Source organism: Talpa occidentalis, unplaced genomic scaffold, assembly GCF_014898055.3.
Source record: "Talpa occidentalis isolate TD23 unplaced genomic scaffold, MPIMG_talOcc4v2.1 talOcc4.7, whole genome shotgun sequence".
Lineage (NCBI taxonomy): Eukaryota > Metazoa > Chordata > Mammalia > Eulipotyphla > Talpidae > Talpa > Talpa occidentalis.
Genome location: NW_023605083.1, coordinates 54,826,184 through 54,853,858, shown reverse-complemented (window position 1 = coordinate 54,853,858; position 27,675 = coordinate 54,826,184). Strand labels below are relative to the sequence as shown.

Sequence of the window (27,675 nt, the reverse complement as noted above, 5' to 3'; positions counted from 1 at the left end):
GGCTGAGCAGAGAGTTTAGTAGGGAGGTGAGCTAGGAAACTTGGAAAGATGGGCAAGGAACTAAAGGGTCATGGAGAGATGACCGGATTAGAGTTAAAATTTTTCATTTTAACCAATAAGCATTGGATGATTTTTAATCAAAAGAGAGTCACAAAGAAAGCAATATTTTGGGAGACCAGAACAGATAACATTTTGGTCACCTAAATGTGAAATAAAATGGATTTCAATAGTGCTGGTGGCAATGGGAAGACACAGAAAAGGACAAATGTGCAAGCTTCATTCATTAATTCCATACATGTTCTTTGACTTTCAGTAAGTACAAGGCAATGTGCTACATGCCAGTTATTTAATAGTGAACCAAATAGTCATGGATGTTGCTGTTCTAGAGTTTATACTGGTAAAGGAGGCAGACATTCATCAAATAAACATAGAATTTAATTTCAAAGGAGTATGATAATGCTTGAAGGAAAAACAGCATGATTTATAACAAGATGGACTCTCATCTGCATTGGCAGATAATGATGAGGAATGTTTTTCTCGGAGAAAAAAGATGTTTGAACTGAGATTGGGTTGGTGAATGGAAGTGAATTATGCAAAGGGAGGTGAAAAAAGGGAGAATGGCAATCCAGACAATGGGAACAGCATGTACAAAGGCCCTGTGGTGACAGGAAACATGCGTTAAAAAAGTGTCAGAGGATGGGCCTCCCCCTTGGCACAAGGGGTTAAGACACAACCTATGAAGCTGTCCGCAGCCACTGCAGCATGAGTTCAATCCCTGGCCAGAGAGCAACCCACATGGAACAGCAGACCTTTCCTGTCTCGCCCACTGCTCCCCTCAGCAGTGTATTTCAGTACATCTGACTGTTCTGCCCCCCACTATGTCTCGGGTGAATCTTCTCAACCCCTGTACCTCTGGCCTGAACCCCAATTTTTGTATGTATAAATAAATCTTAAAAAAAAGGGTCAGAGGATAGTAGGGTTAATTTATGGCAAGCAAGGTGAAGAGTGGCTGACGAGACTGGAAAGAAAGGCAGGTACCCCTAATATTGGACTCTTTGTTTTTATTTCAGGAATAATTAGAAGACATTGGGATATTTTAACTGGGAGGTGACGTGCTTAGTTTTGCATTTTGAAATGCATATACTTGTCTCTATGTGGAGAACAGGAGGTGGAATCTTAGGGATACTGGTAACTGCAGAAGTCCAGGAGACAGATCTTGCTTGATGGATTCAACAATAGAGATGGCACTGCAGAAGGAGCATTATGAAAGAGGAATTACCAGGACTTGATGACTGGTAGAATATAGATGAAGAAAGGAGAAAAATAAATCAGACTTGCGGTTTTGGACATGGGAATCTTGTAGCCTGGTGGTACCATTAAGAGATGCTATGGAAAGTGAGGAGTGGCGTAGACTGAATATGCAGGGCTAGGGAACATGATGGGTTATCCAAGTGAATATATCCAAGTGTCTAATAAACAGTAGGACTGAAATTTTAAAAAAAAGATAAAAGGATTGCAGTTGTAATATTGAGAAGTCAAAATCAAAGTAGTTAAGAGATGAGTGGAGGAATCTATAAGTGGGGGGACAGTGAAGAAAAATAGAATCGAATTGTGTAGAAAGGCACCATTGGGTAAGATAAGTTGAACCTAAAAATAAGTGGTCCCAGAGATAAAAGGGTATTAGTACAAGAAAAATGGAAATTTAGCCATGAAATATAATTCTCTTATAACCTCATATATACTTTACTGAATTAAATACCAGTAAATAGCTACCAGGAAGAAATTACTATGTAAACCATAAGGCTGTTGGCACCATAATGTGGTTGCTTTCAGAGCATAATTGTTAGGGATGGACACAAATCAAATGGAAAGCCACCCCACCTCTGTATTTACGGGTCATGGGCAGAGAAACTACATTTGCAAGTGAATGTTGAAGTTCAGAATCAGATTCTGCAAGACGTATCCATTTGTAAATAAGTAGACTCAGGACCTAAACTCATCAAGATGCTTTTTTACCCTAAAAATTTAATAACTAGACTGCTTCTATATTTGAGAAGTCACAGTGTGTTCCTGAGACCAAAGTACACCAAACTTCCATTCTTATTCCAAATGTCTCTAAAATCCAGTAACACTTGTCTCAGCATTTGAATAAGCATATTAAAAATAAAGTTGTCAACTTTCTTTGCTGAACTTTTTCAGCCACTTACAGGTATGACCAAAGACTTTAGTCCTGAAGGATTGTAACATGCTTGACTTGTGCCAACTGCTGTCAGGAATTATGGCTCAAATTGGTTATTTTGGGATGTGAAACCAGCTTGAGGTTGGCACCAATGACTTAATGCACTTGCAAGAAAAAAACATTTAAGTGAAAGTCAATTGTGTTTCTTCTTTGGAAAGTCTCTTGTGAGAGTAAAGCTCAGGTGGCTTCATCTAGCCAAGATTATACTCAAAGCTGAGTATTCTAAAGACAGAAATGGAAAAGTTCAAGTCAATGAATTGGGGATTTTGTTCAGTTTATGAAAAGTTGAAAACATAAGGCAAGACTGCCTTATAGTCCCTCCACATCTTGGACTGAGGGGGTGGCTGTGAAGAAAAACTTTATGTAAGTTTTTCACCTGGCAAGTCAGCTCTGATCGATTGTCCCATAGTAGGCTGGTAAAACTCCTCTAGTGTCCCTGGGATTTGCCCCACCCTCTCATCAGAGTTTCTTCTGGAATGCTATTATCCCTCCCCTACTCCGCAGGATCTGAGCCAACATTTCAGGTGAGTAGAGGGAGACCACTACTCCAATGTCAGCACAGGAGGTTTGTGGAAGTTTAGGGAGAATCAAGCTCTATGTATATCAAAATTCAGGGCAGAGCCAGCATTTTAGGAAAAATTTATATTTTTATAGGTTGTATCTAGGGAGGTACCTCCTAAAATCTAACCTTAAAAAAATTCAAGTGTATTTTCTTTTTCTTTTTCTTTTTTTTAAAGATTTTTATTTATTTATTTATACAAGCACTGGATACAGTCAGAAGTGCGGGAGGATGAGAGAATTCACCAGAGCCAGAGCGGGGAACAGAACAGACAGACTGACGAAATACACTGCTGAGGGGAGCAGCGGGCGCGGCAGGAGATATCTGCGCACCATGTGGGACCCTTGCCAGCGGCTGGGGATCGAACTGGCGCTGCAGAGGCTGTGGGCAGCTTTGCAGCCCAGCACTCAACCTCTGCGCCACCAGGGGAGGCCCAGTTCAAGTATATTTTATATACAGCAAAACACTAACATTTTTTAGGTTCAATCAGTTTTGATGACTGCAAATCAAGACAAAATATTTTCATCAGCCCTGAATGTTCTCTCATGCCCTTTCCTGGGCCATCTCCATCACAACTCAACTACTGCTCTGTTTTCTATCACAATAGGTTAGTTTTGTTTAATTCGATATGTTTTTATAAATGGAATCATGTACTATGTGCCTTTTATGTATTTTGGTTCTTTCACTGATCATAATATTTTTGAGTTTTATTCATGTAAAATTTTTTATTGTTGAGTAGTAGTCCTTGAATATACTTCAGTTTTGAGTGTACTATGGTTTGGAAAAATTCCCTTCCCTGTTAATGGGCATTTAGATTGTTTTCAGTTTTTGGCCACAATGAATACAATTGCTGTAAACATTTTTATATGAGGCTTTATGTATATGTCCCCCCCTCCCCTTGTATGCCTCAGATCTATAGCTTGTTGCAAATTTTGTCTTTTTCCTAAGCCTTTGTTTGGTTTCCTAAACCTCTATATTCCACATGTAAGTGAAACCATTCAGTATTTATCTTTTTCCTTCTAACTTAATTCATTTAACATAACCTCTTCCAGCTCCATCCATGTTATTGAAAATGGCATGAGTTTATCCTTTTTGATAGCTGAGTAGTTTTCCATTGTGTATATATACCACATTTTCTTAATCCATTCCTCTATTTTGGGACATTTGGGTTGTTTCCACAGCTTAGCTATTGTAAATAGTGCTGCATTAAACATAGGAGTGCAGGTTTTCTTTCAAATTAGGGTTTTGATGTTCTTTGGGCAGATTCCTAGGAGTGGAATCACTGGGTCATATGGCAGATTCATTTTCAGTGTTTTGAGGAACCTCCACACAGCTTTCCATAGTAGTTAGACCAGTTTACATTCCAACCAGCAGCACAAGAAGATTCCTTTTTCACCTTGTCCTTGCCAGCATTTCTTGTTTTCATTTTTCCCCTCTATGGGCCATTTTCACAGGTGGTATCTCATTATGGTTTTGATTTGAATTTCCCTGATAACGATTGATGTTGAATATTTTTTTTTTCATATGCCTGTTGGCCATTTTCATCTCTTCTTTAGAGAAGTGACTTTTTAGCTCTTCTACCCATTTTTTGATTGAGTTTTGTTGAGTTTTGTAAGATCTTTGTATAACTTTGATATCAGTCCCTTATCAGTTGTATGGGGTACAAATATTTTCTCCCATTAAGTTGGGCGTCTCTTTATTTTGGTTACTGTGTCTTGTGATATTCAGAAGCTTTTTAGTTTCATGTAGTCTAGCTGTTTATCTCCTCCTTTGTTTTCCTTGCTTCCAGGGATGAGTGTTCAAAGATGTTTCTGAGTTTATGTCATGGAGTGTTTTGCCTATGTTTTCTTCTGTATACTTTATAGTTTCAGAACTTACATTCAAGTCTTATATCCATTTTGAGTTGGTTTTTGTGCATGGTGTGAGAGAGTAGTCTAGCGTCATTCTTTTACATGTGACAGTCCAGTTTTCTTAGCATCCTTTATTGAAGAGGCTTACCTTGTTCCTTACCAGTGTATACATTTTGCTCCTTTGTTGTAGATTTGTTGACCATATATGTGTGGTTTTATTTCTGCGCTTTCAATTCTATTCCATTGGTCTGTGTGAACACTATATATTTGTCAGATGTATTGTGAATATTTTTCCAGTCTATGGCGCGTCTACTTTCTTGATGGCATATTTTGGTGAGCAGACGTCTTAACCTACCACAAAGTGTTAAAGACCTTTCTCTTAAGTTTCCTCCCTCCCCAACTTAATTTTTCCTTTTATATTTAAATCTATGACTCATCTCAAGTTGACTTTTGTGCACAGTGTGAGGTAGGAGTCAAAATTTTTTTTCTCTCTCATTTTTGGTATGGATATCCAGTTGTTGAAGAGATTTTCCTTTCCCCACTGAATTGCTTGGCGCTTTGTCAAAAGTCATTTGAATGTATATATAGGAATTTATTTCCAGACTCTCTATTCTATCTCAAGCTCGGTTTTCTAAGTATTGGTAATGATTTTGAATGTATGGATTTATATTTTAGGTACACAGAGGTGTAGATGTCCCAAAGTAAGCACCTTTTACCACTTGAAAATGTGTGTGTGTATGTTCAGTGAACACAAGGTCACTCATTTATTTACTCATCAGCCAGGGCAGAATTAGCTGTCATGAGAGCAAAAACAGAGGGAAAAGAAAGTATAGAAATGTAGGTCTGCCAGTGTTGGAAAAGTCAACTATTTCTGAATCCAAATAAGCTGTTGCCTTTCTACTTAAGCCTATTATTTCAAGTGGTGGCAGTGTAGCTGCCATAAATTTATTTTTTATTTATTTATTTTTTACTGAATTCATTTCTTTTTTTTATTTAAATATTTTATTTTATATAATTCTTACGTCTTTTTTCATCTTTGCACAATGTATGAATTTTCATTTTGGTTATATTCTCCATACAATTGCACCTCCCCCTTATTTTGACACTAGTCCTTCCTTTTCCCACCCCTCCCCCCACCCTGTAGTGTGTCTCTGGTTTATAGTTGCTTGTTGATTTCGATTTTTACTTTGTATTGATTAGTCTTTTTCCTGGTCTCTAAATTTAGAGAGGTAAAAATTAGGCCACACTTAATTTTTCTCAATTAGTTGCAAATTTTCATTGAATTCTTCTTACCCATGTATATGGCGCTTGGTGTCTTTCCGCATTGTCCTGGCTCAAGTGAGCCACTGTTTCTGTCTCAAATCTCTTTGTAAGGACCCATATTTCCTTAGAACTCAGACTCCTAAGTTGTCCTATTGTTGCAGCTCCTGATGATTCAAGGGAAGTTACCATTTGTAGTATTTCCAGCTTTGTCTTGTTGTTGTGGTTGGACTGAACTTTCCCAGGTTTTTATATCCTAGGTGAAAAAAGAACTCCAAAGAGTGTGGTGTATAAAGGCTCCCTTCACTTTATAAAATAACCTTTTAAAATATCCTTTTAAATCACAATCCTTATTACCATTCCATTCCAATGTGTTTATTTATTAGATCTTACTCATCTACCTCTGAACTTGTAAACCTTGGCTCCTGGTGTTGTGAATTGGCATTTATTTTTATTCCCAGTAGGGCCTCCCCAGTGGCAGAGCCGGATGAGCGCGGCACTGTGGAGCTGTCTGCAGCCTCTGCAGCACCGGATCGATTCCTGGCTGGCTGGGGAGAAACCCACATGGCGTGGCAGACCTCTCCTGCCTCGCCCACTGCTCCCCTCAGCAGTGTTTGCCGTCCGTTTGCCTGTTCTCCCTGCTCTGTCTCTGGTGAATTCTCTTACCCTCCCGCACCTCTGGCCTGTACCCCAGATCTTGTATAAATAAATAAATCTTAAAAAGAAAACTTTCACAGACCTAGCACAATTAAAAGACCATGTTTATTGATTAATCGATGAATGAAATGTCCTTGACCAGTCTCACTTGACAACTTGCCTTTCAAGACCAAAAGCAGTGCCACCTCTTCTGAGAAAGCTCTGTGAGTTCCATTTGGAAGAGTTAGTTGTTCTTTGTGTCTCCTATTTAATGGTTTGTATACCCCTTCACTGGTGTGATGATGATTTATATCTTTCAGTCTAGCATGTGAATTTTGGGGGAGCATGAATCAGCTCTTGTTATTATCTTCACATACATAGAACAATGTATGTGAATTATAACTTAATTTGTTAAATGGATACATAAAAATAGATTTTCCAAATGAATTATTGCGTAACTCTGTTGAATGATTATACAAATGGATTTACAGTTATGCTACTTTTATTGACATGATTCATAGCACAGAGACACACTCTTTGTACCCTCTTGTAGTAGTGTGTTTATATGTGAGTATGTATTACCTCTTAATTATGTAGGTAACTGCATATAGGGCAAAGATGGAAACCATGTGATGCCTCTACCACCATTTTCTCCGTGTGTGCCAATGGCAGACAAATGGTTTCAGTTTTTTTTCTCCCTATTTATTCCAGGCATAAACTCAGAAACTTACCTTCCAATGACAACTCCACCAATGGACTGAACATGGAATGAAGATTATTTTTCCTTTCCCTGATCTAAATGATTCCTAGGAGGTCAACCTTAATACCTTTACTGGATGGAGTCTAGAGGTAAGATTCTAATGCCCTGCAGACACTTTGCAGATTCCTGTCTTTCAGAACTTAATCACATTTGCATTTTGGCTATGATCAGATGGTGGAAACGCAAACTCCAAAGTGTCAATCAAGTTGGGCCTCTTTTCCAACTTTTACTAAATCAATTTCTTCAAAAATATTTGAACACCAAAATGATACAACTACGTTTTAAACAATAACAAGTTTTTGTACTGATATACTGTCCTATACTTGATAATCTGGAATTATTTATTACTAAAAATCTAGGAGATGTGCTTATGAATACGTGTGTGAGTATAAGCTATCATATGTGAATTGAAGTGTTCATGAGATTTGGGAGAGAAAAGAGGAGAGGTATTTACTGAAAATATATTCATTTTATTGTCCAGTTTTTGCCTTTAAATATCAGTAGAAAATTTTCTGCAGCATATAGATTTCTGGCATGTAATTTATCTTCAAAACAGAAATTAAACCTAACCAGTTATAAATTTGAGTTTCTTTCTGAATTAACCATGTTGGCATTACCCCAGCTACCTCCTTATGTTCATATGGTTGCTTCCAGACTCTATGTGGAATTTTATGCCTCTGTAGTATCAAATTTGTTAAATGGCATATTTTTATATCAGTAATTTTTATAGCATATTGTTATTCCAGACTTTTACATGCCTCTAATTTATTCTTAACTTCAATATAGCGGTATTGATTTTTTTCTTCTAAGTTTGATGGTATGAACACTTTAGTTGTGACTTAATGTCATTTCAATACCATCTCTAATTTGTACTTCACTTTCTATTCTTTTGCATACTGGATATTTGGACAGTTACAACAGTAACTGTTAATGCTTCTCAAGTTTCCTTTTTTTATATCTCTGAGAAAAATCTAGATAATTTTTTAATATGATTGAGATAATATGAGTGTTTCTGATGACCTTGGATTATCTATGATGCTTAAATGCAGAATAGCAAGGCCATTTTTGGTTGTAAATGAAACAGAACCTGAGATAGCATTGGTTTACACCCCCTTAGATGTTGTTACCACATCACACTCACCACCAAGACACCCATAGTCCACCACCATAGTTCATTGTGCACAATTTGGGCTTTTTTTCAACCAATATTAAATACCTCTGTTTTTATCCTGTCATTATGTGCTATACTGTCTTCATTTGCATGACTGTAAAGTATTCCATTATGTGAACTATCATAACTTACTGTCTACGGTGAACCTTTGGGATCATTCCAATTTTTCCCCTTTATAAATGATAATGTAAAGAACATTGTAACACACACAATTTCTATTATAATTGTTCAAGAGTTTCTTTGAGATGGGTATCCAGAAGTGACTCTGCCGGGTCATAGAATGTATATCTCTTCAAATGTATAGGTAATTCTAACTTTTTTTTTCAAAGTGATTGGACCAAATTATGCTCCAACCAGAGATGTATAAGAATTTGAGCTGTTTTACACCTTTATCAATGCTTGATATTATCAGATAGTGTAATTTTTGTTATGCTGCTGGGTGTGAAATGCTTTCTTATTTGGTTTATATATTATTATTTATTATATATATTATATATTATTATTATTCCAATTAATGAGGCAGAACATCATTTCCTATAGTTTATTTTATAATGAAATGCTTATTCAGGTCTTTTACTTAGATTTCTCATGAGTTTTCTTTTCCTTATTGATTTGTAGAAGTTTTTCTTTTTTTAAAAAGATTTAGTTTACTTATTTATGCATACAAGAACTGGGGTGCAGACCAGAGGTGGAGGGTGAGAGGATTCACCAGAGACAGAGTGGCGAGCAGAACAGGTGGATCTACTGAAATACACTGCTGAGGGGAGCAACAGACAAGACAGGAGAGATCTACTGAGCCATGTGGGTTAGCTCCCTGGCCGGGCATCGAACTTGAGCTGCTGTGGCTACAGATAGCTTCATAGTGCTGAGATTTAACCCCTTGAGCCCTGATTTGTAGAAGTTCTTTATATAATCTAGATGTTATTCTTTCAGTTTTATGGGTTCAAACATCTTATTCCATTCTGTTTTTTTACTATCTTCATTTAGTAATAGTTTAGTGATAAACAGATAATCATTTTAATGTAGTCAATTATCAATTTTTCCTTCAAGATTTATGCCTTTTGTGCTTTTTGTTAAGTAAGATTCCCTTTCAAAGTATTATGGATATTCTCCTACATTGTTTTCTGAAAATGTTGGAGTTCTGCCTTCCACAGTTAGGCTTTTAATCCCCCTGGAATTGACTTGGTACATGATGTGAGCTAAATATTTTCCTTCTTTCTTTTTTCTTTTAAGTAAGAATAACCAACGATCCCAGAGCAATTTATTAAAAATTCACTTTTCCTCCACTGATTTACAATGTAAGTCCTGTCATAAACTAAGTTTCCATATATGTTTTGGTCAATTTCTGGGCTATGTAATTTGTTCCTTTGGTTAATTAGTTTGTCATTTTGAAAATATCATACTTTCTTAATTTTTAAACTTTATATGAAGATTTGATATCTTATAAAACAAACCTCAGTTTGGGCCTCCTTTGGTGGCACAGGTGGTTGAATGCCATGCTGTGAAGCTGTCCACAGCCTCTGCAGGGCCGGTTCGATTCCCGGCCGACCAGGGAGCTACCCACATGGTGCAGCAGACCTCTCCTGTCTCTCCCACTGCTCCCCTCAGCAGTGTATTTCATCAGTCTGCCTGTTCTGTTCCCTGCTCTGTCTCTGGTGAATCCTCTCACCCTCCTGTGCATCTGGCCTGTACCCCGGTTCTTGTATAAACAGATAAATAAATCTTAAAAAACAAACAAACAAACCTCAGTTTGAGAATTAAAACATTTTTTTAAATCTATCAAATAATATATAAAACATACAAAATCACATAAGTATAGGTGGTAATGAGTAGTGCTCAGAAGACATCTAAACTTTGCTTCCTCTACTTATAATGAAGTTTCCACACAAGAAAATTTCTTAATAAATTATTTGAAGAGGGAAGTCAGTTTATTTTTGCTTCATACTTAGCCTGGGGTATAGCCATTTGAGATCTCGACTTTATGGAAAGAATTGCTTTTTAAATTTCCCGCCTTCAGTGGTTCTTAAGAGGTTATGAAAACTTAAATTCAAAGTAAGCTGGTTAGCAATGGTGAAATCCAACTTCAGTGCTCTCTCTTTTTTCCCAGAGTTTTTGCCTTCATTTAGTTTTCAGACTGGGGAGTTCTTATTTTCCTATGCCATAAATTAATTTGAGAAGATATATGCTATTTTTGCCATTTAGTTTTAGTATTTTAATTATTAAAAAGCTAATTTTAGTATTTAGTCCACCATACTACTGGAATGAAGGTTTTAGTAAATTACCTTTATAAAGTCTGGGTTTAAATGAGTGCATAATATAATAAAGCACTCTGTGAATACATCAGCATTTATTTTACAATTAATATATATTTTAATGTATTAAATGAATTCATTTATTAAGTTAATATACCATGTTACTTAACCATTCCCTTTTTATTGGGCATTTATCTTGTTTCCAGTGTTTCTCCACTACAAAAATATTATAATGAAGTAAAAAAATACTGTAGTGCTTCCTACTAGTTCTGCCAGCTTTAAAGCCACACGTTTTAAAAGGGACATTGACAAACTACAGGTGGGTGGTGAGGAGAATGAAGCAACTAGTGCAGAGATTGGTAAACTATGGCCTAGGGACAAATCTAACCAGCTTCCATTTTTTATAAGTAAAGTTTTATCAGAACAGAGCCTCATCTATTCTCTATGGCTGGTGTCATAGTAATGCAGGACTGAGTATTTATGACAGAGGCACTTGAAAAACCTAAAGTATTCGCCATCTGACTTTTTGCAGAAAAAATTTGCTGACTCCTGATCTACCTAGCACAATCTGTGCTGCATGCTTGAAGGAAATGGAGATCAGGCTGAACACAAGTCTTTTATCACAAGGTGAAAGAGACATACAATACTTAATAAGAACAGTGTCTAATTCAGTGCTCACATGTACCTGCACTTGTAGGCATTATTATATTCTACAGTGAATAAAGATCATCTTCCCTACTAGGTTATGCATGCCTCAAGGTCAAGTTTATAATTCCAAGTTTAATGTTCTAGCATCTAGGAAGTATCGTCTTTGAGTGAATGTTTCCAGAATTAAATTAAATTAAACAGACCTATCAAGTAGAAGAGATGAACATCCATTCTCAGAGAGCAGAAGAGAAGTTTCAGAGAAACAGATTTTAGATCATTGAGGAGAGTTGCCCCATGATAGTCATGCCTGAGAGGGACTCACAGATCCTGCCACTCACCTCATGGATGTTACAGAAGGATTTCTCACTAGGACTGAAAGTTGAACTAACTGAAGTCTTGAATTCTAGGATCCTACCATTTAAACTGGGAGAGAGAGAGGATTAGAACTCAGAATTTAGGTGTTATATAGTTTGCTTTCTACTGTATCACACTGCGTCCTTTAGCATTTCCACAACAAGAGCCATGAGGAGATTGGTGTTGTAGTAGAAAGAACATATCAATAAGCACCAGGAGGTTTTGGGTTATAATTCTACTTTTGCAACTAATGTACTGTATGAGCCCCGCAAGTCCTTTAATCTCTCAGGGCCTAAGTGTCCTTTAGTGAGGGGGCTGGATTAGATAATCTCTAAATTCTCTTTCAGCTCTAAAACAATTTTATCCAAGGATTAGCAGGGCCTCTCCTATTGAAAGTACAGAACGACTGGTTCAAACAAGATGTTTCCCTGTTATGTATTGCCAGAGCCCTGAGGTTCTGCTATTAAAAATGGGTTGTCACCCTCCTGATCCCACCCCAGTCTCAGTTGCTCAGTTCATTCCTTTTCTGTATCCCTCTTCCCAACTTGATTTATGGCACTTTTTTCTCTCAAGAAATTTAGGTTTAAGTAGGCTGATTTTAGTTCCCTTTAGTGTAGTAAAGACAAGTTCTATCTTGTTAAATTCTGCTCCTTTGGCTGATGGAATAACTTGAAGCCGTTCCACTCTTGGGAGGTTGGTTGATATTAACATTGACCTCCAAAAGGTGATCGGGCCTCCTTTATTTAGGGCACAAGACAAGGAAAGCTCATATTTCTCATGGGGGAACATTTTATTCTTGGTGGAAGCAGTTTAAATTTCCAGAATGAGTCATCTACTCATTTCTTTATTTAAATTCTTTAACTAGAGAACTTAACCTAAATTCTTTTTTAAAATGATGACAAGATTCAACCTTAAGTGGACCCTCATCTAGAATCATTTGCCTCACATCCCACTCAAATAGACATCTCCTATTAGCTGTGGTCTCCAATTTCCTCTTGACTTTTTGTTTGAACTACCCAAAGTTTTAAAAATTTCATTTGGCTGAAGTACTTAGTATCAATTTCCTTATAGTTTTCCTCATTCCACACTATATTTGACCATATATATCTTATTAATTCTAAATAGGCCTACAAACTGCAATGTCATGTTAAGAGCTCCTTTTAGTCCAAGGCATGTCATGTTGCCAACATCCAACTGAGTCCCATCCAGAAGATTAGCAAGGCCGCCACATGGTGTTCTCTTTTTTTACAAAACATTGTTGCCTGCATTGTAGCTAGGACTCGATCTGGTAACATTAATCCCAAATCTGCAGACTGGCACTCTTAATTCTGCTTGGGTGGAGAGCACTTTGAGCTCTCAGCACAAGGCTTTTATTTTGGGAATACCATTCTTTGTGATGATTTCTAAAAGGAATATTAGACTGTTGTTAGGAATTTTATTTCATTCCTGAAAAATACTGTATTCTGTCTTTACACATTGAGATACCCAGGTTCCACATCTTTAGTGACTATCTCTACCATTGATTTAGGTGTTGAATATCCTTCTCAGACATGTTTTAATTATTCATTAAGAAGCTATAGGAGTTCCAGCTAAAAATGAAGCTTGGCTAGAAGCTCGGGGTGAAGTCTTTTCTAACTTTCCTATTAAAATGCCTATAAAGTCAAAGAAAAGCATAATAATTTAAACATAAAAACAACAGACAGCATAACTCAAAATTGGTATAGAATCTATACTGACTATAAAGCAAGATTGAGAAAAACCTACCCAAGCCTTTTTATGGCACACCACGTCAACTTTATTACACAACACAGAAATCTTTTGAAATGAGGAGGGAAGGCTCTGAATCCTCTGCACTGTCTGCCCATCAGCAGGAAAACTGGGCAAGTGGGCTTGTTCCCATGTGGGTGGATTTGTGAAGTTGATTTGTGAAGTTGTCACATCATTCTATATCCAGAGAATTAGAGTTCTCAGAAGACAATTTGGATTCTCAGGAAATAAGGTCATTTTTGGTTGAGTCAGAAGTATATTGCATTTTCAGAGGAAAATTTCTTGAAGCAAACCTTTTTAGGTTTAGACTGGGTCAGAAACAAGGAAACAAACAAAGCAAAGCAAGACTGAAAACCCAAGTCACCCCCACTACCACCACCAAAACCTTGGTAATAGCACCCATTGGGGATTATAGACTTTTCTGTACATTGCAGGTTCACAGGACCAGAAATCAGACAGGCTGGGGGGCAGGATAGATCCTCAGTAGAAGTACCTGGAGGGAGTCACGCTGGAGCCTGGTCTGGACCTGAGGCATGCGCATTCACTAGACAGCAGCCCAGGGAAGTTCAACTTTCCTGTCTTTGATAATCCTAAAAATGAATAGATTTCAATTTTTTCAAAGACTAATAAAGAAGAGAAAACCACATGAAATCTGTGAGGATGACTTTATTGCAGGGGAAGAAAGAGTAGAAGAACCAGAAGACCTCAAAAATGATTTATTGGAGGGTCCAGCAGTTAAAGGATTTTAGGAAACTGTTTTGCTTCCTTCATGGAATATAAAATACATGGATGTTAAAAGATAGAGTGTACTTCTATATGGGGATAATTGATATTCCTGAAAAAGATATTTGACTTATGGGGGGCGGGGAAGCATATGAGTTATGCTTATTAAAATTATAAGAGGAACAATTTATGAGCAGAACTAATATCTATATTGAAAAAATCATTGTGTTCCAAACAAATAAGTACACAAAGGCACACATAATGATGTGTCCTGGTAACAAATTTATTTAATAAGGGTAAGAAAATTTTCTTATAAGCATCTAAGCAGAAGAAAAAGACTACCTAAAAAGAAAAAAAAAAAAAAACCCAAAACCAAAAACCTGACTAGTTCTCTGACTTTTCCTCTGAAAGCATAAATTTCAAAGAAAATGGAGTACCATATATGGAGTTTTAAGGACCCAACTTTGTCACTTACTACTTTTATACCCAGCCTAGACATTTTTAACCTGTGAAGTGACAAAAAGGCATCTCAGATAAGCAAGGACTCAGAAATAGTACCCTCCCTGGGAACAAGTACTTAGAGGGAAAGCCCGAGAATGGAGAACATAGACTAGAAAAGGATTGTCCTTAGGTTCTGAAACAAATTTTAAAAAGGATATCTTCAAATTAGTACTTAGCAAGCTTTTTTAGTTATAAAATTCTTTTTTTTTTAAAAAAAGATTTATTTATTTATGCATACAAGAACTGGGGTACAGGCCAGAGTTGCAGGAGGTGAGAGGACTCACCAGAGACAGAGTGGGTGAGAGGACTCACCAGAGACAGAACAGGCAGACTGACTGAAATACACTGCTGAGGGGAGCAGTGGGCAAGTCACGAGAGGTCTGCTGCACCATGTGGGTAGCTCCCTGGCCGGCTGGGGGTTGAACTCATGCTGCAGAGGCTGTGGACAGTTTCACAGTGCTGTGCTTAACCCCTTGCACCACTGGGGAGACCCAGTTATAAAATTCTTTACCCAGAGGAAAACTTTCTTGAAAACCTAAAATATAAAACCAGCAATTATTTGGATAACGAAGGTATAAACAACCAAGATAATGACCCAAGACAACCTGTGAGGTAATGTTTCAGAACCCGAGGACTTTAAGGAATGAAGTCTGAAAGCTACTTCTCAAAAATAATTATGTAAACCTGCTTGTAGAACTGAAAGCTGATGTCAAAATGATTTTCAAAAGAGTTTTGTAATGTATAAATTATTTCAATAGTAATCTGGATATAGAACTCCAGTTAATAAAGGAAATGATAAACTGATAGACATCCTATGACGGTATTTGTGAGAGTAGTGAACAGATAGAGCAAGTAAAAGGTACTGTTTTGTACTTGATTCTGACAATTAGAGAATAGATAGAGGCTTTTGAAAAGCTAGAGCAATTATTAGAATTTTAAAAAGGTCCATCTACAGAAACCCATAAAAACAGTAAGGAAAAATGAAAACAGAAAGCAAGATGAAAGAATAAAAATCAGATATATCAGTTATAGTTGTTAGTAATTGAAATAAACTACTTATTAAAGGATTTAAATTCTCAGACTAAAAAATTTCTATGAACTTTACCTTAGTGCTGTGTAAATTTATCTAAAGCAATGTGATTCAAAATTGGGAAACAGTTTGGTAGGAAAAATAGTATTATTTTAGTAAAGGGTATAATTCTATCAATAAATGAAAATGCATTTAAGCAGACCAACTAATATTTCTTTAAAATATGTTGAAAATTTGTTTAAATTGTAAAGAAAAATTAATCACTGACAGATTATGTTAAGAAATACTAAAACTGGAATCTTTTCTATTTATATTCTTTTATATCTCTCTATTCTCTATGTGTTTTGGGGTATTTTGGGATGCTGTTGAAAACATTGTCCGTAAGACTTTAATGGAAATTCATTATCCATTAGTTCCAAAAGAAAAAAAATCTTTATAAATATCAATAGTGGAAATTATACAAAAAATTCTTGACCACAATATACTAAGCTAGAATTTGATGATTGCATTTAAATAATAAAAAAAATCAATCATTTGAGAAACATTAAAAAAGTACAATCTCCTAACTAGTACCTGTGGTAACTAGGAAAGTAAGTGTGTAATTTCAGACTTCAGAATGCTCAGAACAAATTTCTAAAATTTTAAAACCTAGGCCTTTCCAGTTATAAAGATTTCACCAAATTTAATTTTTTTATATTGAGGTATATTATCCAATCAGTAAAGTAAGCAGATATTAAGTATAACTGATGTATTTTTACAGCATATATACACATTTTTAGATTTAACTTTATGAAAAATGGACAAAGTTTTCAAAAGCAATTGTTACATTGCAGCACCAGGGAGAGTTTCAGCTACTCCACATCATCACCAACATCTGCTATTTACTTAAAAAAATTAATTTTATAAAGAGCTTTTGCACAGCAAAAGAGACAATAACAAAAACAAAGAGAAACCCCACCAACTGGGAGAACATTTTTGCACCCAACACTAATGATAAAGGACTGATCACAAAAATCTGCAAAGAGCTGATGAGACTCAACAACAACAAAGAAAATAATCCAGTCAAAAAATGGGCAGAAGAGCTTAAAAGAAACTTCTCTGAAGAGGAAATGCAAATGGCCAACAGGCATATGAAAAAATGTTCAACATCACTTGTCATCAGGGAAATGCAAATCAAAACTACCATGAGATACCATCTTACACCAGGGAGAATGGCACATATTAAAAAAACTAGCAACAACAAATGTTGGCGAGGGTGTGGAGAAAAAGGAACTCTTCTGCACTGTTGGTGGGAGTGCAAACTGGTCCAACCACTGTGGAAAGCTGTATGGAGATTTCTGGACCTACTAAACATAGAGCTTCCATATGATCCAGCAATTCCACTCCTAGGTATTTACCCAAAGGACACAGAAACATCAATTCCAAAGAACACCTGCACCCCTATGTTTATAGCAGCACTGTTTACAATAGCTAAGCTTTGGAAACAACCCAAATGCCCAAAAGTAGATGACTGGATCAAGAAGATGTGGTACATATATACCATGGAATATTACTCAGCATTCAAAAAAGATAAACACATGCAATTTGCAGCAACATGGATGGCGCTGGAAGGGATCATGCTCAGCGAAATAAGCCAAAAAGAAAAAGAAAAATACCGGATGGTCTCACTCATAGCAGGAATCTAGAAAACTTAAATAAGGGACCAGGAAAATGAATAACTATAAGAAAGTGAAAATCAAAATCAACAAAAAACTATGAACCAGAGACACTTTTAGGGGGCGGGGGTGGGAGGGGAGGGATTGGGGTCAGAATGGGGGGGCTGCAATTGTATGGGGAATATAACAATAAAATTTATTAAAAAAAAAAAAAAATTAATTTTAGTGGGTGTGGTGTGGTATTCCATTGTGGTTTTAATTTATATTTTCCCTGATGACTTATGCTGCTGAATACCTTTTCATGTGCTCATTAACTACTTATATATCTTTAAGTCCCATTTAACTTATTAATTTTATTACTGATTATAAGTTTTTAAAAACAAATATATTTTGGGTATAAATTCTTTTCCAGATATATATTATAAATATTTCCTTGTAGTTTAGCTTAAACTTTCATTTAATGTCTTTTGATAAGCAGAAATTTCTATTTTGATAAAGTCCAATTTATTAATACCATATGATTAGTGCTTTTGAGTACTATGTTCATTTTTTTCTGAAGTTATGAAAATATTATCTATATTTTATTCTAGAAGGTTTATTATTTTGCCTTTCACATTTAGGCATATTGTCTGCTTCACATTAATTATTTTTTTACTTGGTAACATTTGAAGTTGAATTTTTTCATTATAGATATCTAGTTGTTTTGCCATACTCATTGAAAAGATTTTCTTTTCCTCAGTGCTTTGCCTTGACATCTTTGTTGAGAATGATCTGACCAAACATGCATGAGTCTCTTTATAGATTTTCTTTTCTGCTTCATTGATCTCCAGTTTTTCCTTGTGCCACTGCCACATATAGTCTTTTTTTTTTTTTTTACTTTAAATAGGAGAGATGTTTACTTTTATTCATAGTGGAAACAGCTGATCATAAACATAGGTACTTCCAAATATGGATACAATCTTTACACAACGTTTTTTATATCTAACTGACCACTCTTAAGATATTTGTAAAAATTCAGTCTTTTGAACATCACTGCATTTCTTTTTTATAATTTTGCTTACTTGCAATTTAGTAATTTTTCTTTGTTACAACTTCACACTATCAATATTCAGTTAGACAGTAAAAGCAATAATCTTTGTACATTTTCATCAAGTCTGAAATCAGAGTTTTTTGGAATTTAGTTCTCAGGTTCACAATTACATTTCAAACCATGATTTCTGTTTTTGGAAAGAGACTTCAGTGTGGCAAAGTGGGTCAGATTGCCAACTGAGTTTCTTTCTTTCTTTTTTTTTTAAATAATAAATTTTATTTTTATATTCCCCCATACAACTGCACATGCCCCATTCTGACCCCAATCCCTCCCCTCCCGGCCCCCACCCCCCCAAAAGTGTCTCTGGTTCATAGTTTTTTGTTGATTTTGATTTTCACTTTCTTATAGTTATTCATTTTCCTGATCCCTTATTTAAGTTTTCTAGATTCCTGCTATGAGTGAGACCATCCAGTATTTTTCTTTTTCTTTTTGGCTTATTTCGCTGAGCGTGATCCCTTCCAGCGCCATCCATGTTGCTGCAAATTGCATGTGTTTATCTTTTTTGAATGCTGAGTAATATTCCATGGTGTATATGTACCACATCTTCTTGATCCAGTCATCTATTTTTGGGCATTTGGGCTGTTTCCAAAGCTTAGCTATTGTAAACAGTGCTGCTATAAACATAGGGGTGCAGGTGTTCTTTGGAATTGATGTTTCTGTGTCCTTTGGGTAAATACCTAGGAGTGGAATTGCTGGATCATATGGAAGCTCTATGTTTAGTAGATCCAGAAATCTCCACACAGCTCTCCATAGTGGTTGGACCAGTTTGCATTCCCACCAACAGTGCAGAAGAGTTCCTTTTTCTCCACACCCTCGCCAACATTTGTTGTTGCTAGATTTTTTAATATGTGCCATTCTCACTGGTGTAAGATGGTATCTCATGGTAGTTTTGATTTGCCTTTCCCTGATTACAAGTGATGTTGAACATTTTTTCATATGCCTGTTGGCCATTTGCATTTCCTCTTCAGAGAAGTTTCTTTTTAGCTCTTCTGCCCATTTTTTGACTGGATTATTTTCTTGCCACATATAGTCTTGATAGTAACTCTTTATAGAAAATCTTGATATTAGATCTTGTCACTTCTCTGACTTGGTTCTATCTTTTTAAGATGATTTTAACTATTCTATATTTGTTTCAATTTCATATAAACTTTAGAATCAGCATTTCAATTTCTTTTAAACATGCACTTAAACAAAAACACCTGTTGAGTTTTTTTTTTAAATAATAGATTTTATTTTTATATTCCCCATACAATTGCAAACCCCCCATTTTGACTCCAATCCCTCCCCTCCCACCCCCCACCTCCCAAAAAGTGTCTCTGGTTCATAGTTTTTTGTTGATTTTGATTTTCACTTTCTTATAGTTATTCATTTTCCTGGTCCCTTATTTAAGTTTTCTAGATTCCTGCTATGAGTGAGACCATCCGGTATTTTTCTTTTTCTTTCTGGCTTATTTCACTGAGCGTGATCCCTTCCAGCGCCATCCATGTTGCTGCAAATTGCATGTGTTTATCTTTTTTGAATGCTGAGTAATATTCCATGGTGTATATGTACCACATCTTCTTGATCCAGTCATCTATTTTTGGGCATTTGGACCAGTTTACACTCCCACCAGCAGTGCAGAAGAGTTCCTTTTTCTCCACACCCTCGCCAACATTTGTTGTTGCTAGTTTTTTTTAATATGTGCCATTCTCACTGGTGTAAGATGGTATCTCATGGTAGTTTTGATTTGCATTTCCCTGATTACAAGTGATGTTTTTTCATATGCCTGTTGGCCATTTGCATTTCCTCTTCAGAGAAATTTCTTTTTAGCTCTTCTGCCCATTTTTTGACTGGATTATTTTCTTTGTTGTTGTTGAGTCTCATCAGCTCATTGCAGATTTTTGTGATCAGTCCTTTATCATTAGTGTTGGGTGCAAAAATGTTCTCCCAGTTGGTGGGGTTTCTCTTTGTTTTTGTTATTGTCTCTTTTGCTGTGCAGAAGCTCTTTAATTTGATGTAGTCCCAGCTGTTTATCTTTGCCTTCACTATCACTGCTTTGGGTGATGTGTCTGTAAAGATGTCTTTGATGTGCAAATCCCGTAGTGTTTCGCCTATATTTCCTTCTATATATTTTATGGTTTCAGGTCTTATGTCTAGTTCTTTAATCCATTTTGAGTTGATTTTTGTGTATGAACACCTGTTGAGTTTTGATTGAAATTGTTTAAACTGAATTGTCAATTTGGATTGAACTGCCATTTTATTTTTTTATTATTTTATTTTTTAATTTAATTTTTTTAAGTTTTTACATCATTGTTCATTTTTAAACAATATTTGCTTCCTTCCACCCTCTCAGTGTGGTCCCCATAGTTTCCTTCACCGATGCACCTGTGCACCATCACCTCAGTCCTCTGTGTTCCTCCCTCCATCCTTCCTTCCCTGCAGTATGTCTCTGATTTATAATTGTCTGTTTTTGCTTTGTTGTGTTTTGTTATTATTTTTTACACTGATGTTTCATTTGGCTCCCCTCTTTTCCTGCTATAAGTGAAACCATCCAATATTTTTCTTTTTCCTCCTGGCTTATTTCACTGAGCATAATTCCTTCTAGTTCCATCCATGTTGATGCAAATGGCATGAGTTTATCTTTTTGATTGCTGAATAATATTCCATTGCGTACAGACGCCACATCTTCTTGATCCAGTCATCTATTTTTGGGCATTTGGGTTGTTTCCAAGTTTTATGTATTGTAAATAGGGCTGCAATAAACATAGGGATACAGGTTGAACTGCCATTTTAACAATATTGAGTTGTCCAGACCATAAACATGACTATTTCTCCATACTTTCAGATCTTCCTTAATTTCTCTTAGGTTTTTGTTTGTTTGTTTGTTTATTTTAGCATTCAGGGTCCGGGTCTTGAACAACTTTTGTTAATGTTGCGTGTTTTTTCATACTATTGTAAAAGATAATGCTTAAATTTTGTTTCCAATTGCTAGCAGGTCATATAATTGACTTTGCCTATTTATTTTGTATCTTGTTTTTCTAGAATATGATGTCTTAGTTACCAGTATGTGCAAATACAGTAAATTTCTGTTTATATACTCTTATCTACCATGAGCTTGCTAAATCTACTTCCTCACTCTAGGTGTTTTTCTGGGTAGAATTCTCAGGATTTTCTACATAAACAATCATGTCATCTGCAAATATTGTATGTATTTATTGATGCAATTGCATTCTGCTTTTCCAATATTAGAATCAAATTTTTAGTTTGAGCCTCCTTCACATTCAAAGTCTAAAATCCTACCTGCATCTCTTTTTGTAGTCATCATAGTGACATACTGCTTTTTATTCCTGTTCTTCTGAACATAACCACTATTCACCTTTAGAGTTGACAGTTTAATTTGAAGGCATACTGAAAGTGGTTCACTTGCTTTTTCTATTGGGTTAACCTAATAATTTTTTCCCCTTAATTGAAGTACATATAGCTGGATGACAATTAGCAACTCTAGAAAGTCAGCCAGCATTGGTCACACTCCCATTCCTAGCTTTGGAAATTCTGTTAGCTGTCTGAGAGATTTGTCAGTTTCTACTACCTTTGATTGTATTGCCTTGCATGAGACAGAAAATCATCTGTATACACAAAAACTTTCATTTCAGCAATGCTGCATGATATGATATTTTGGATCACTTTTATAAGTTAAAATACAGAAATAGAAATCATTATGAGCTAAAATTTACTCCCATGTTGGGCTAGCAATGCAAATAACTCATCTGAGGTGACGGCAGGATGAACGTATCTTCCATGCATGCAAGATCATATGTAGGTGGCAACTACAACTTGCCTCAACTTATTCCTCTGCTTGGCCCCTGCCAAATGCTTTTGACATCTAAGGAATGACAGATTTCAAATTTCAAAAAAGTTAAAATTTGAAAATAGCACTACTTAATCCTAAAATGGTAGTTATTGGAATGCTCAAATCATCAAAGAGCTGCTTTTTAAGAAACAACCAGTAAAGGTGTGCATTTTCACAACTATATTCAAGGAAGAGAAAAAATAGATAATGCACATTACTAAAATAATTGTTAAAGCATACCCAGAGTAATAGTAATATCAAAAAATCCCAAGGTTTTAAAAAAATAGGAATGATTTTCTATGAAAAATATGTTACCAACATCACCTCAAATAGAATTAGGAAATGTGAATAGTCAGTAACCACTAAAGAAGTTATAACAGTTGTCAAAGAACTAACTCCTAGAAAGGCCCTAGGCTAGATGCATTTATAATCTTTTAACAAGTTTCAATGAATGGTTAATTCGTATGTATAAACTGCTCCATATAAACAGATGGTAAACTTTTCAATTAATTTCATAAAGCTAACAGAGCAATTATACCCCAAACCTTAGAAACACTGTAATGAATATGAACTACTTTTATTAAAAGATTTAAAGAAAATTAAAAATAAAGGCACTGGAGGCATGCAGACACCTTCAAAAAATTTTACGTAGACTAAAAATTAGATCCCCCAAAAGGTAGGAAAAAAAATGAACATATAGTGGGTTGGTGGTAGAACCAGACATAGAAATTAAAATTTTTCATTAATATTTTCTCAGAGTGAAGTTGTATGTTAAGATTATCCATATATATATATATATATATATATATATATACACACACACACACACACACACACATATAAACTATTATTTGTCTTTTTCTACATCTGTTTATCTGTCATCTATTATAATGACTAAAAATTACTGTATGAAAAATGAAGAGTAAAATAATCCTTGAAAATTGCTCTCTAGAAAAGGGATGAAGCTTTAAAAAAGTTGGAACCATAGCCTCCCCAGTCCTCAGCTTCATTTTCTGTTGATTGTTGGACTCCTTTCCTTCTTGGTCATTCAGTGGCATGAACTGAGCCTTGGCTTGACCCTACAGTCGTAAGAAACCAATATCCCGAGTCAACGTATGAGATTTTAAGATGATGGCAGTTTTATTTATTTGCAATCAGGAATGCTCCAGGTTTGATTGAAAAGTGTGTATATAGAAAAGGAACACAAAATTAAGAATTCAAATTTAGTTTCAAAATTAGGGCTTGGAGGTAACTGTGCAACAGAGGAGTGCTAAGGTGTAGGCATCACCAGCCTCAAAAAAAATTTGCCTTTGTTCTCAGTTTTTCAGCTTTTTTTTAAAACTTAGTGCAGCTCCATCCAAGTTGCTACAAATTCTCAAAGTGCCACTTCCAGAAATTCTTCACCAATCTTTTATAATGGTTAGGACATTTTCGGTTGTATGGGATGGGAACCCATCTAGCTTAGATGCACAAAAGTGCAAGGTGTGCACAGGTAGGGCCCCAGGGATCTCTGAGACTTCTGGAATCAGGAACTCACATATCTTTGGGGGTTCTCTCATTCCTTCTTTTTATCTAACAGCTTTGCTTCTCATTCTCGGTCAGATTTATTCACTCATTCTTCATTTTTTCCACTAGATATGAAAACATGGTTAGGAGAGGCTTCCAGGTTCACATTCCAAATTTGCTTTTAAGAGGGATTCAATCACTTTTAGCATCTCCTGTTTGAAAAATCCTGTAAGGATTCTGATTGGCTTGGCTCAGTTGCACACTCATCATTTGGTCCAAAAACTGTGTGTGTGTGTGTGTGTGTTTGCATTAAGCATTAAGATCAGTACTTATTAAAAAAATAAGATAAAATTATATTTTAAGAGATGAAAAGAGAACCTACAATTCCTACTAAAACCATAACCCCACAACTCACAAAACATCCACAAATAACCTGCATTTCTGTAACTTGTCTATCCTGACACTCTCTGTTGTAAACTCTCTCAGACTATGAACTCCAAATGGGCCGATGGTCACTTGGTTTAACTTCTTTATATAGTGCCTGACCATTGATGTGAGGAAAATCTATTTCTTGACTGATTTTTGTTTCAAATTATCATCTCCCCTTCATACTCTTATTAAAAAAGAAGAGTCCCAACGCTCCCTCAATTTCCTTCCATTTATTAATGCTGTTCATTCAAATTTCCACACTCATTTCTCTACTGAAACTATTTCTCATGAAGGTTGGCAGTGGCTTCCAAATGTCAAATCCTATGATCACTTCTCAGTCTGCTTTCTTGGCCCATGTTATTGGCTCCACTTTTGTCTCTGCCTCAGGCCCAGGTATTTTCTAAAGTCTGGTGCTCTTGGGACCCTCCACCGAGCCATGGTGCTGTTTCTCTCCATGACTCTGCGGCTTCTCTGTCAGCACTTATAATCCTAAACTGCTAACTATCTCCTGGAAGGCCTCATACAGACACCCTGTAAATTACAACAATTTGGATTGCTAATTTGGATTCATATCACATCTTATTTCTAAAGGTAGAAATAAGATTTCAGAAGATTTCAAAAGGTAGAAATAAGAAATAAGTACCTTTTTTCTAAAGGTAGAAATAAGATTTCAGAAGATTTAAACTAATCTTTTTACTTCCTGGTGAAACTTTGTTTCATCTTCAAGATAAAGCTGAGAGTTGCCTCTGTGAGGAAAGCTCCCCACATTCCTACAGTCTAATGAATTGAATCACCATTTGAGAGTTGAAGTCATTTTAATTGCACCCTGGTCATAGATTTCTATTATAAAAAGTGTGACTACATCCCCAACAATTTGGGAGTTACTTGAAGGGCAAGAAGCAGCCTTTTAATCCTTTACCCTTTACCTGCCCCATTCTGAGCATAAAATCATGCAGATAGGGGAACACTCAGAAACTGTTCTAAATCTGGCCTCTCTGAATTGAACTAGGACAGGAGGGCTGGGCTGGGTTCATCAAATAGGTAGTTTTAAAGCAAATAAAAGGGAAGTATTCTTTTACACAGCAGGGAGTAAACTTGTTACTCATCTAGGTAGAAGACTATAGATGATGAAAATACACAGGCGTTCTACAAGAATTTAACCAAACCTTAGAGAGATGCATAATGTGTTTCCAGGGGACAAGAGGGATATGCCTTACCTTTCAAGTGTAGGCCACTCACAATTACCATGACTTCTCAGGACTGTGGGCTCACACAGGACATTCAGTCACCCTCAGATTTGGCAACAGTTCAGTTATTCTGTTGAGTTCAGAGTGCCGAGCTGCCTAATGCATGCTTTCCACTTCACTGCAAGCTCTGGAGTCACAAATGCTTGTCCACACCCTAGAGTGCATCCAAGCTGAGGTTCAGCACAATTAGTTATTTGTTTCCTCTAACATCTGAACCTTGTGAGATTCAGCCACCTCCTGGGAACCAGCCGTCTGCCAACGAGGCATGAATAAAACAGAGAAGGTTCCAGCTGGCATCACCTGCTGTGTTTTGCCTTATTTCTCTATACACATTTCTAGACTTCTGAAAACCAGGGGTCTCTCCCAAGAGGGCACATGCCACATGGGCTGGGCCTCTGAGCCCTTGATTCTATGTTGGATTTTTGTTTTTGAGTCTCAGTGTGACTCAGGGATAGACAATGGATCTGGGACCCTGACCCTCAGATTCTCACATGGTTCTGACCCTGGCCATCCTCACATTCAGACCCTTCCCATGCAGCTCTCTGGTTATCATCAGTCTTCAGATTGTGTAAGATCTCTGTTTAAAAGCTCATCTTTTAAGAGTACCTGTACTCTGCCAAGATTTCGCTCGTCTTATGACATAGCAGTTTAGGCTCATTCTCATTATACTGCAAGCCATGGTTTTATTGAGGCTTTGCTGCTTCTTTCCCTTTATAGCATCTCTCTGTGAATACACAGATAACCCTTTCTCCTTATTTCTGCTGCTATCATCTTAGTTTAACCTCTTGTGACATCTTGCTGGCTCTTATAATGACTGTTCAAATTATAGTGGTTAAAAGCCTGGATTCTGGAGTCTGATGAGTTGAACTTAAATCCTGGATCCTAGCTGTGTGACTTTGGGTAAGTCATAAGACAAATTTGTTATGGTGAATTCAGGGTGTTCAACACTGAGAAAAGAGCAAAAAAGATCAGTTTTCTATCCACTAGTTTTCTTATCCCAGTTTCCCTGAGAAAGCAGGGATCATACTCATACCCATATCCCCAGGTTATTGGCATAATTAAAGGAGTGAGTTTATATGTAAAATAAAACTGCAGTACCTTTCTGGAAAGGTACTAGTTGTTATTAGCATTTTTGTTGTGGTCATTATCCTTTCTACATAAGACACTGCTTTTGCACAGATCATTGGTTCAATTTTTGAATGGAAAAGGGTTATTTCTGAGCAATTCTCTGTTAACCCCCCCCCAAATACATTAAAGAGAACCTCTTGTAGTGGATGCATGGAGAGGAACTCAGTAAAGATGAGGTCTTCTAAGGGTAGGTAATCCTCAGAGATGACACTGGAGAGGTAGATGGTGAAAGAACTGTAGAGGACCTTTAACACGTGGCAATGATGTTGGAAGTTATGATGAAGGCAGAGGAGAACCCTTGAAAGTTTTGAGCTGGAGAGTGACAATGGACACTGAGAGATTAATCTGTAGGAGATGCCTGACTCATTTAAAGGATAATAGAGCTCATTTGGAAGGCCAGCTCTGTAAAGTCTGTGTTCATTTATCCATTAACAAGTTTCAGTGGATACTTCCTGCTAGACACCAGGTATTTGCTAGATTCTGGGCATATAATGATGAGTACTACTGACACAGCTTATGTCTTTATGGAGTTTATGATCTAGAAGGGAAAGACACAATAAAAATAAGCAGCTGCAGCAAAGCATGGTATGTACTGCAGAGGGCATGAATACTGCCTCTTCCCGTTCATCTCACCCCTTCCATTCACCCTGTAGGAGTCAGTGGTGTGGGTGGGACTGACTACTCCTAACTCCAGGGGTGAGGTTTAATTAACAGAAGCCACAGTTTCTAACTCTGATGCACATTCCAGTTACTTGGGGAATTAAAAAATTCCCCAAATTATAGGCACCAGGCTGCCACCCTTAGAAAATAATTGATCTGGGATGGGACCTGAGAATTGGTAGTGTGTTGATAGCTTACCATGTGATGCTAACACATAGCCAGAACTAGAATCACTGGTCAAACCATGCTGGGTACTCTTACTCTTACCCTCCTTGCTCTTTTGTTTCCTTTTTTTTTTTAAGATTTATTTTTATTTATGCATACAAGAACTGGGGTACAGGCCAGAGATGCAGGGGGTGAGGGGATTCACCAGAGACAGAG

General features: G+C 36.5%; 1 long non-coding RNA gene across 5 annotated transcripts in view; it reads left to right on the top strand.

Annotated features, from left to right (window-relative positions):
* LOC119231862 (uncharacterized) overlaps window positions 1–27,675 on the top strand; it is a 310,536-nt gene that overhangs the window by 85,083 nt on the left and 197,778 nt on the right. For all 5 annotated transcript variants that reach the window (XR_008549417.1, XR_008549420.1, XR_008549418.1 and 2 more), the window contains exon 2: window positions 7,256–7,393. This is a non-coding gene — a long non-coding RNA (uncharacterized LOC119231862). The remainder of the gene's footprint in view (window positions 1–7,255; window positions 7,394–27,675) is intronic.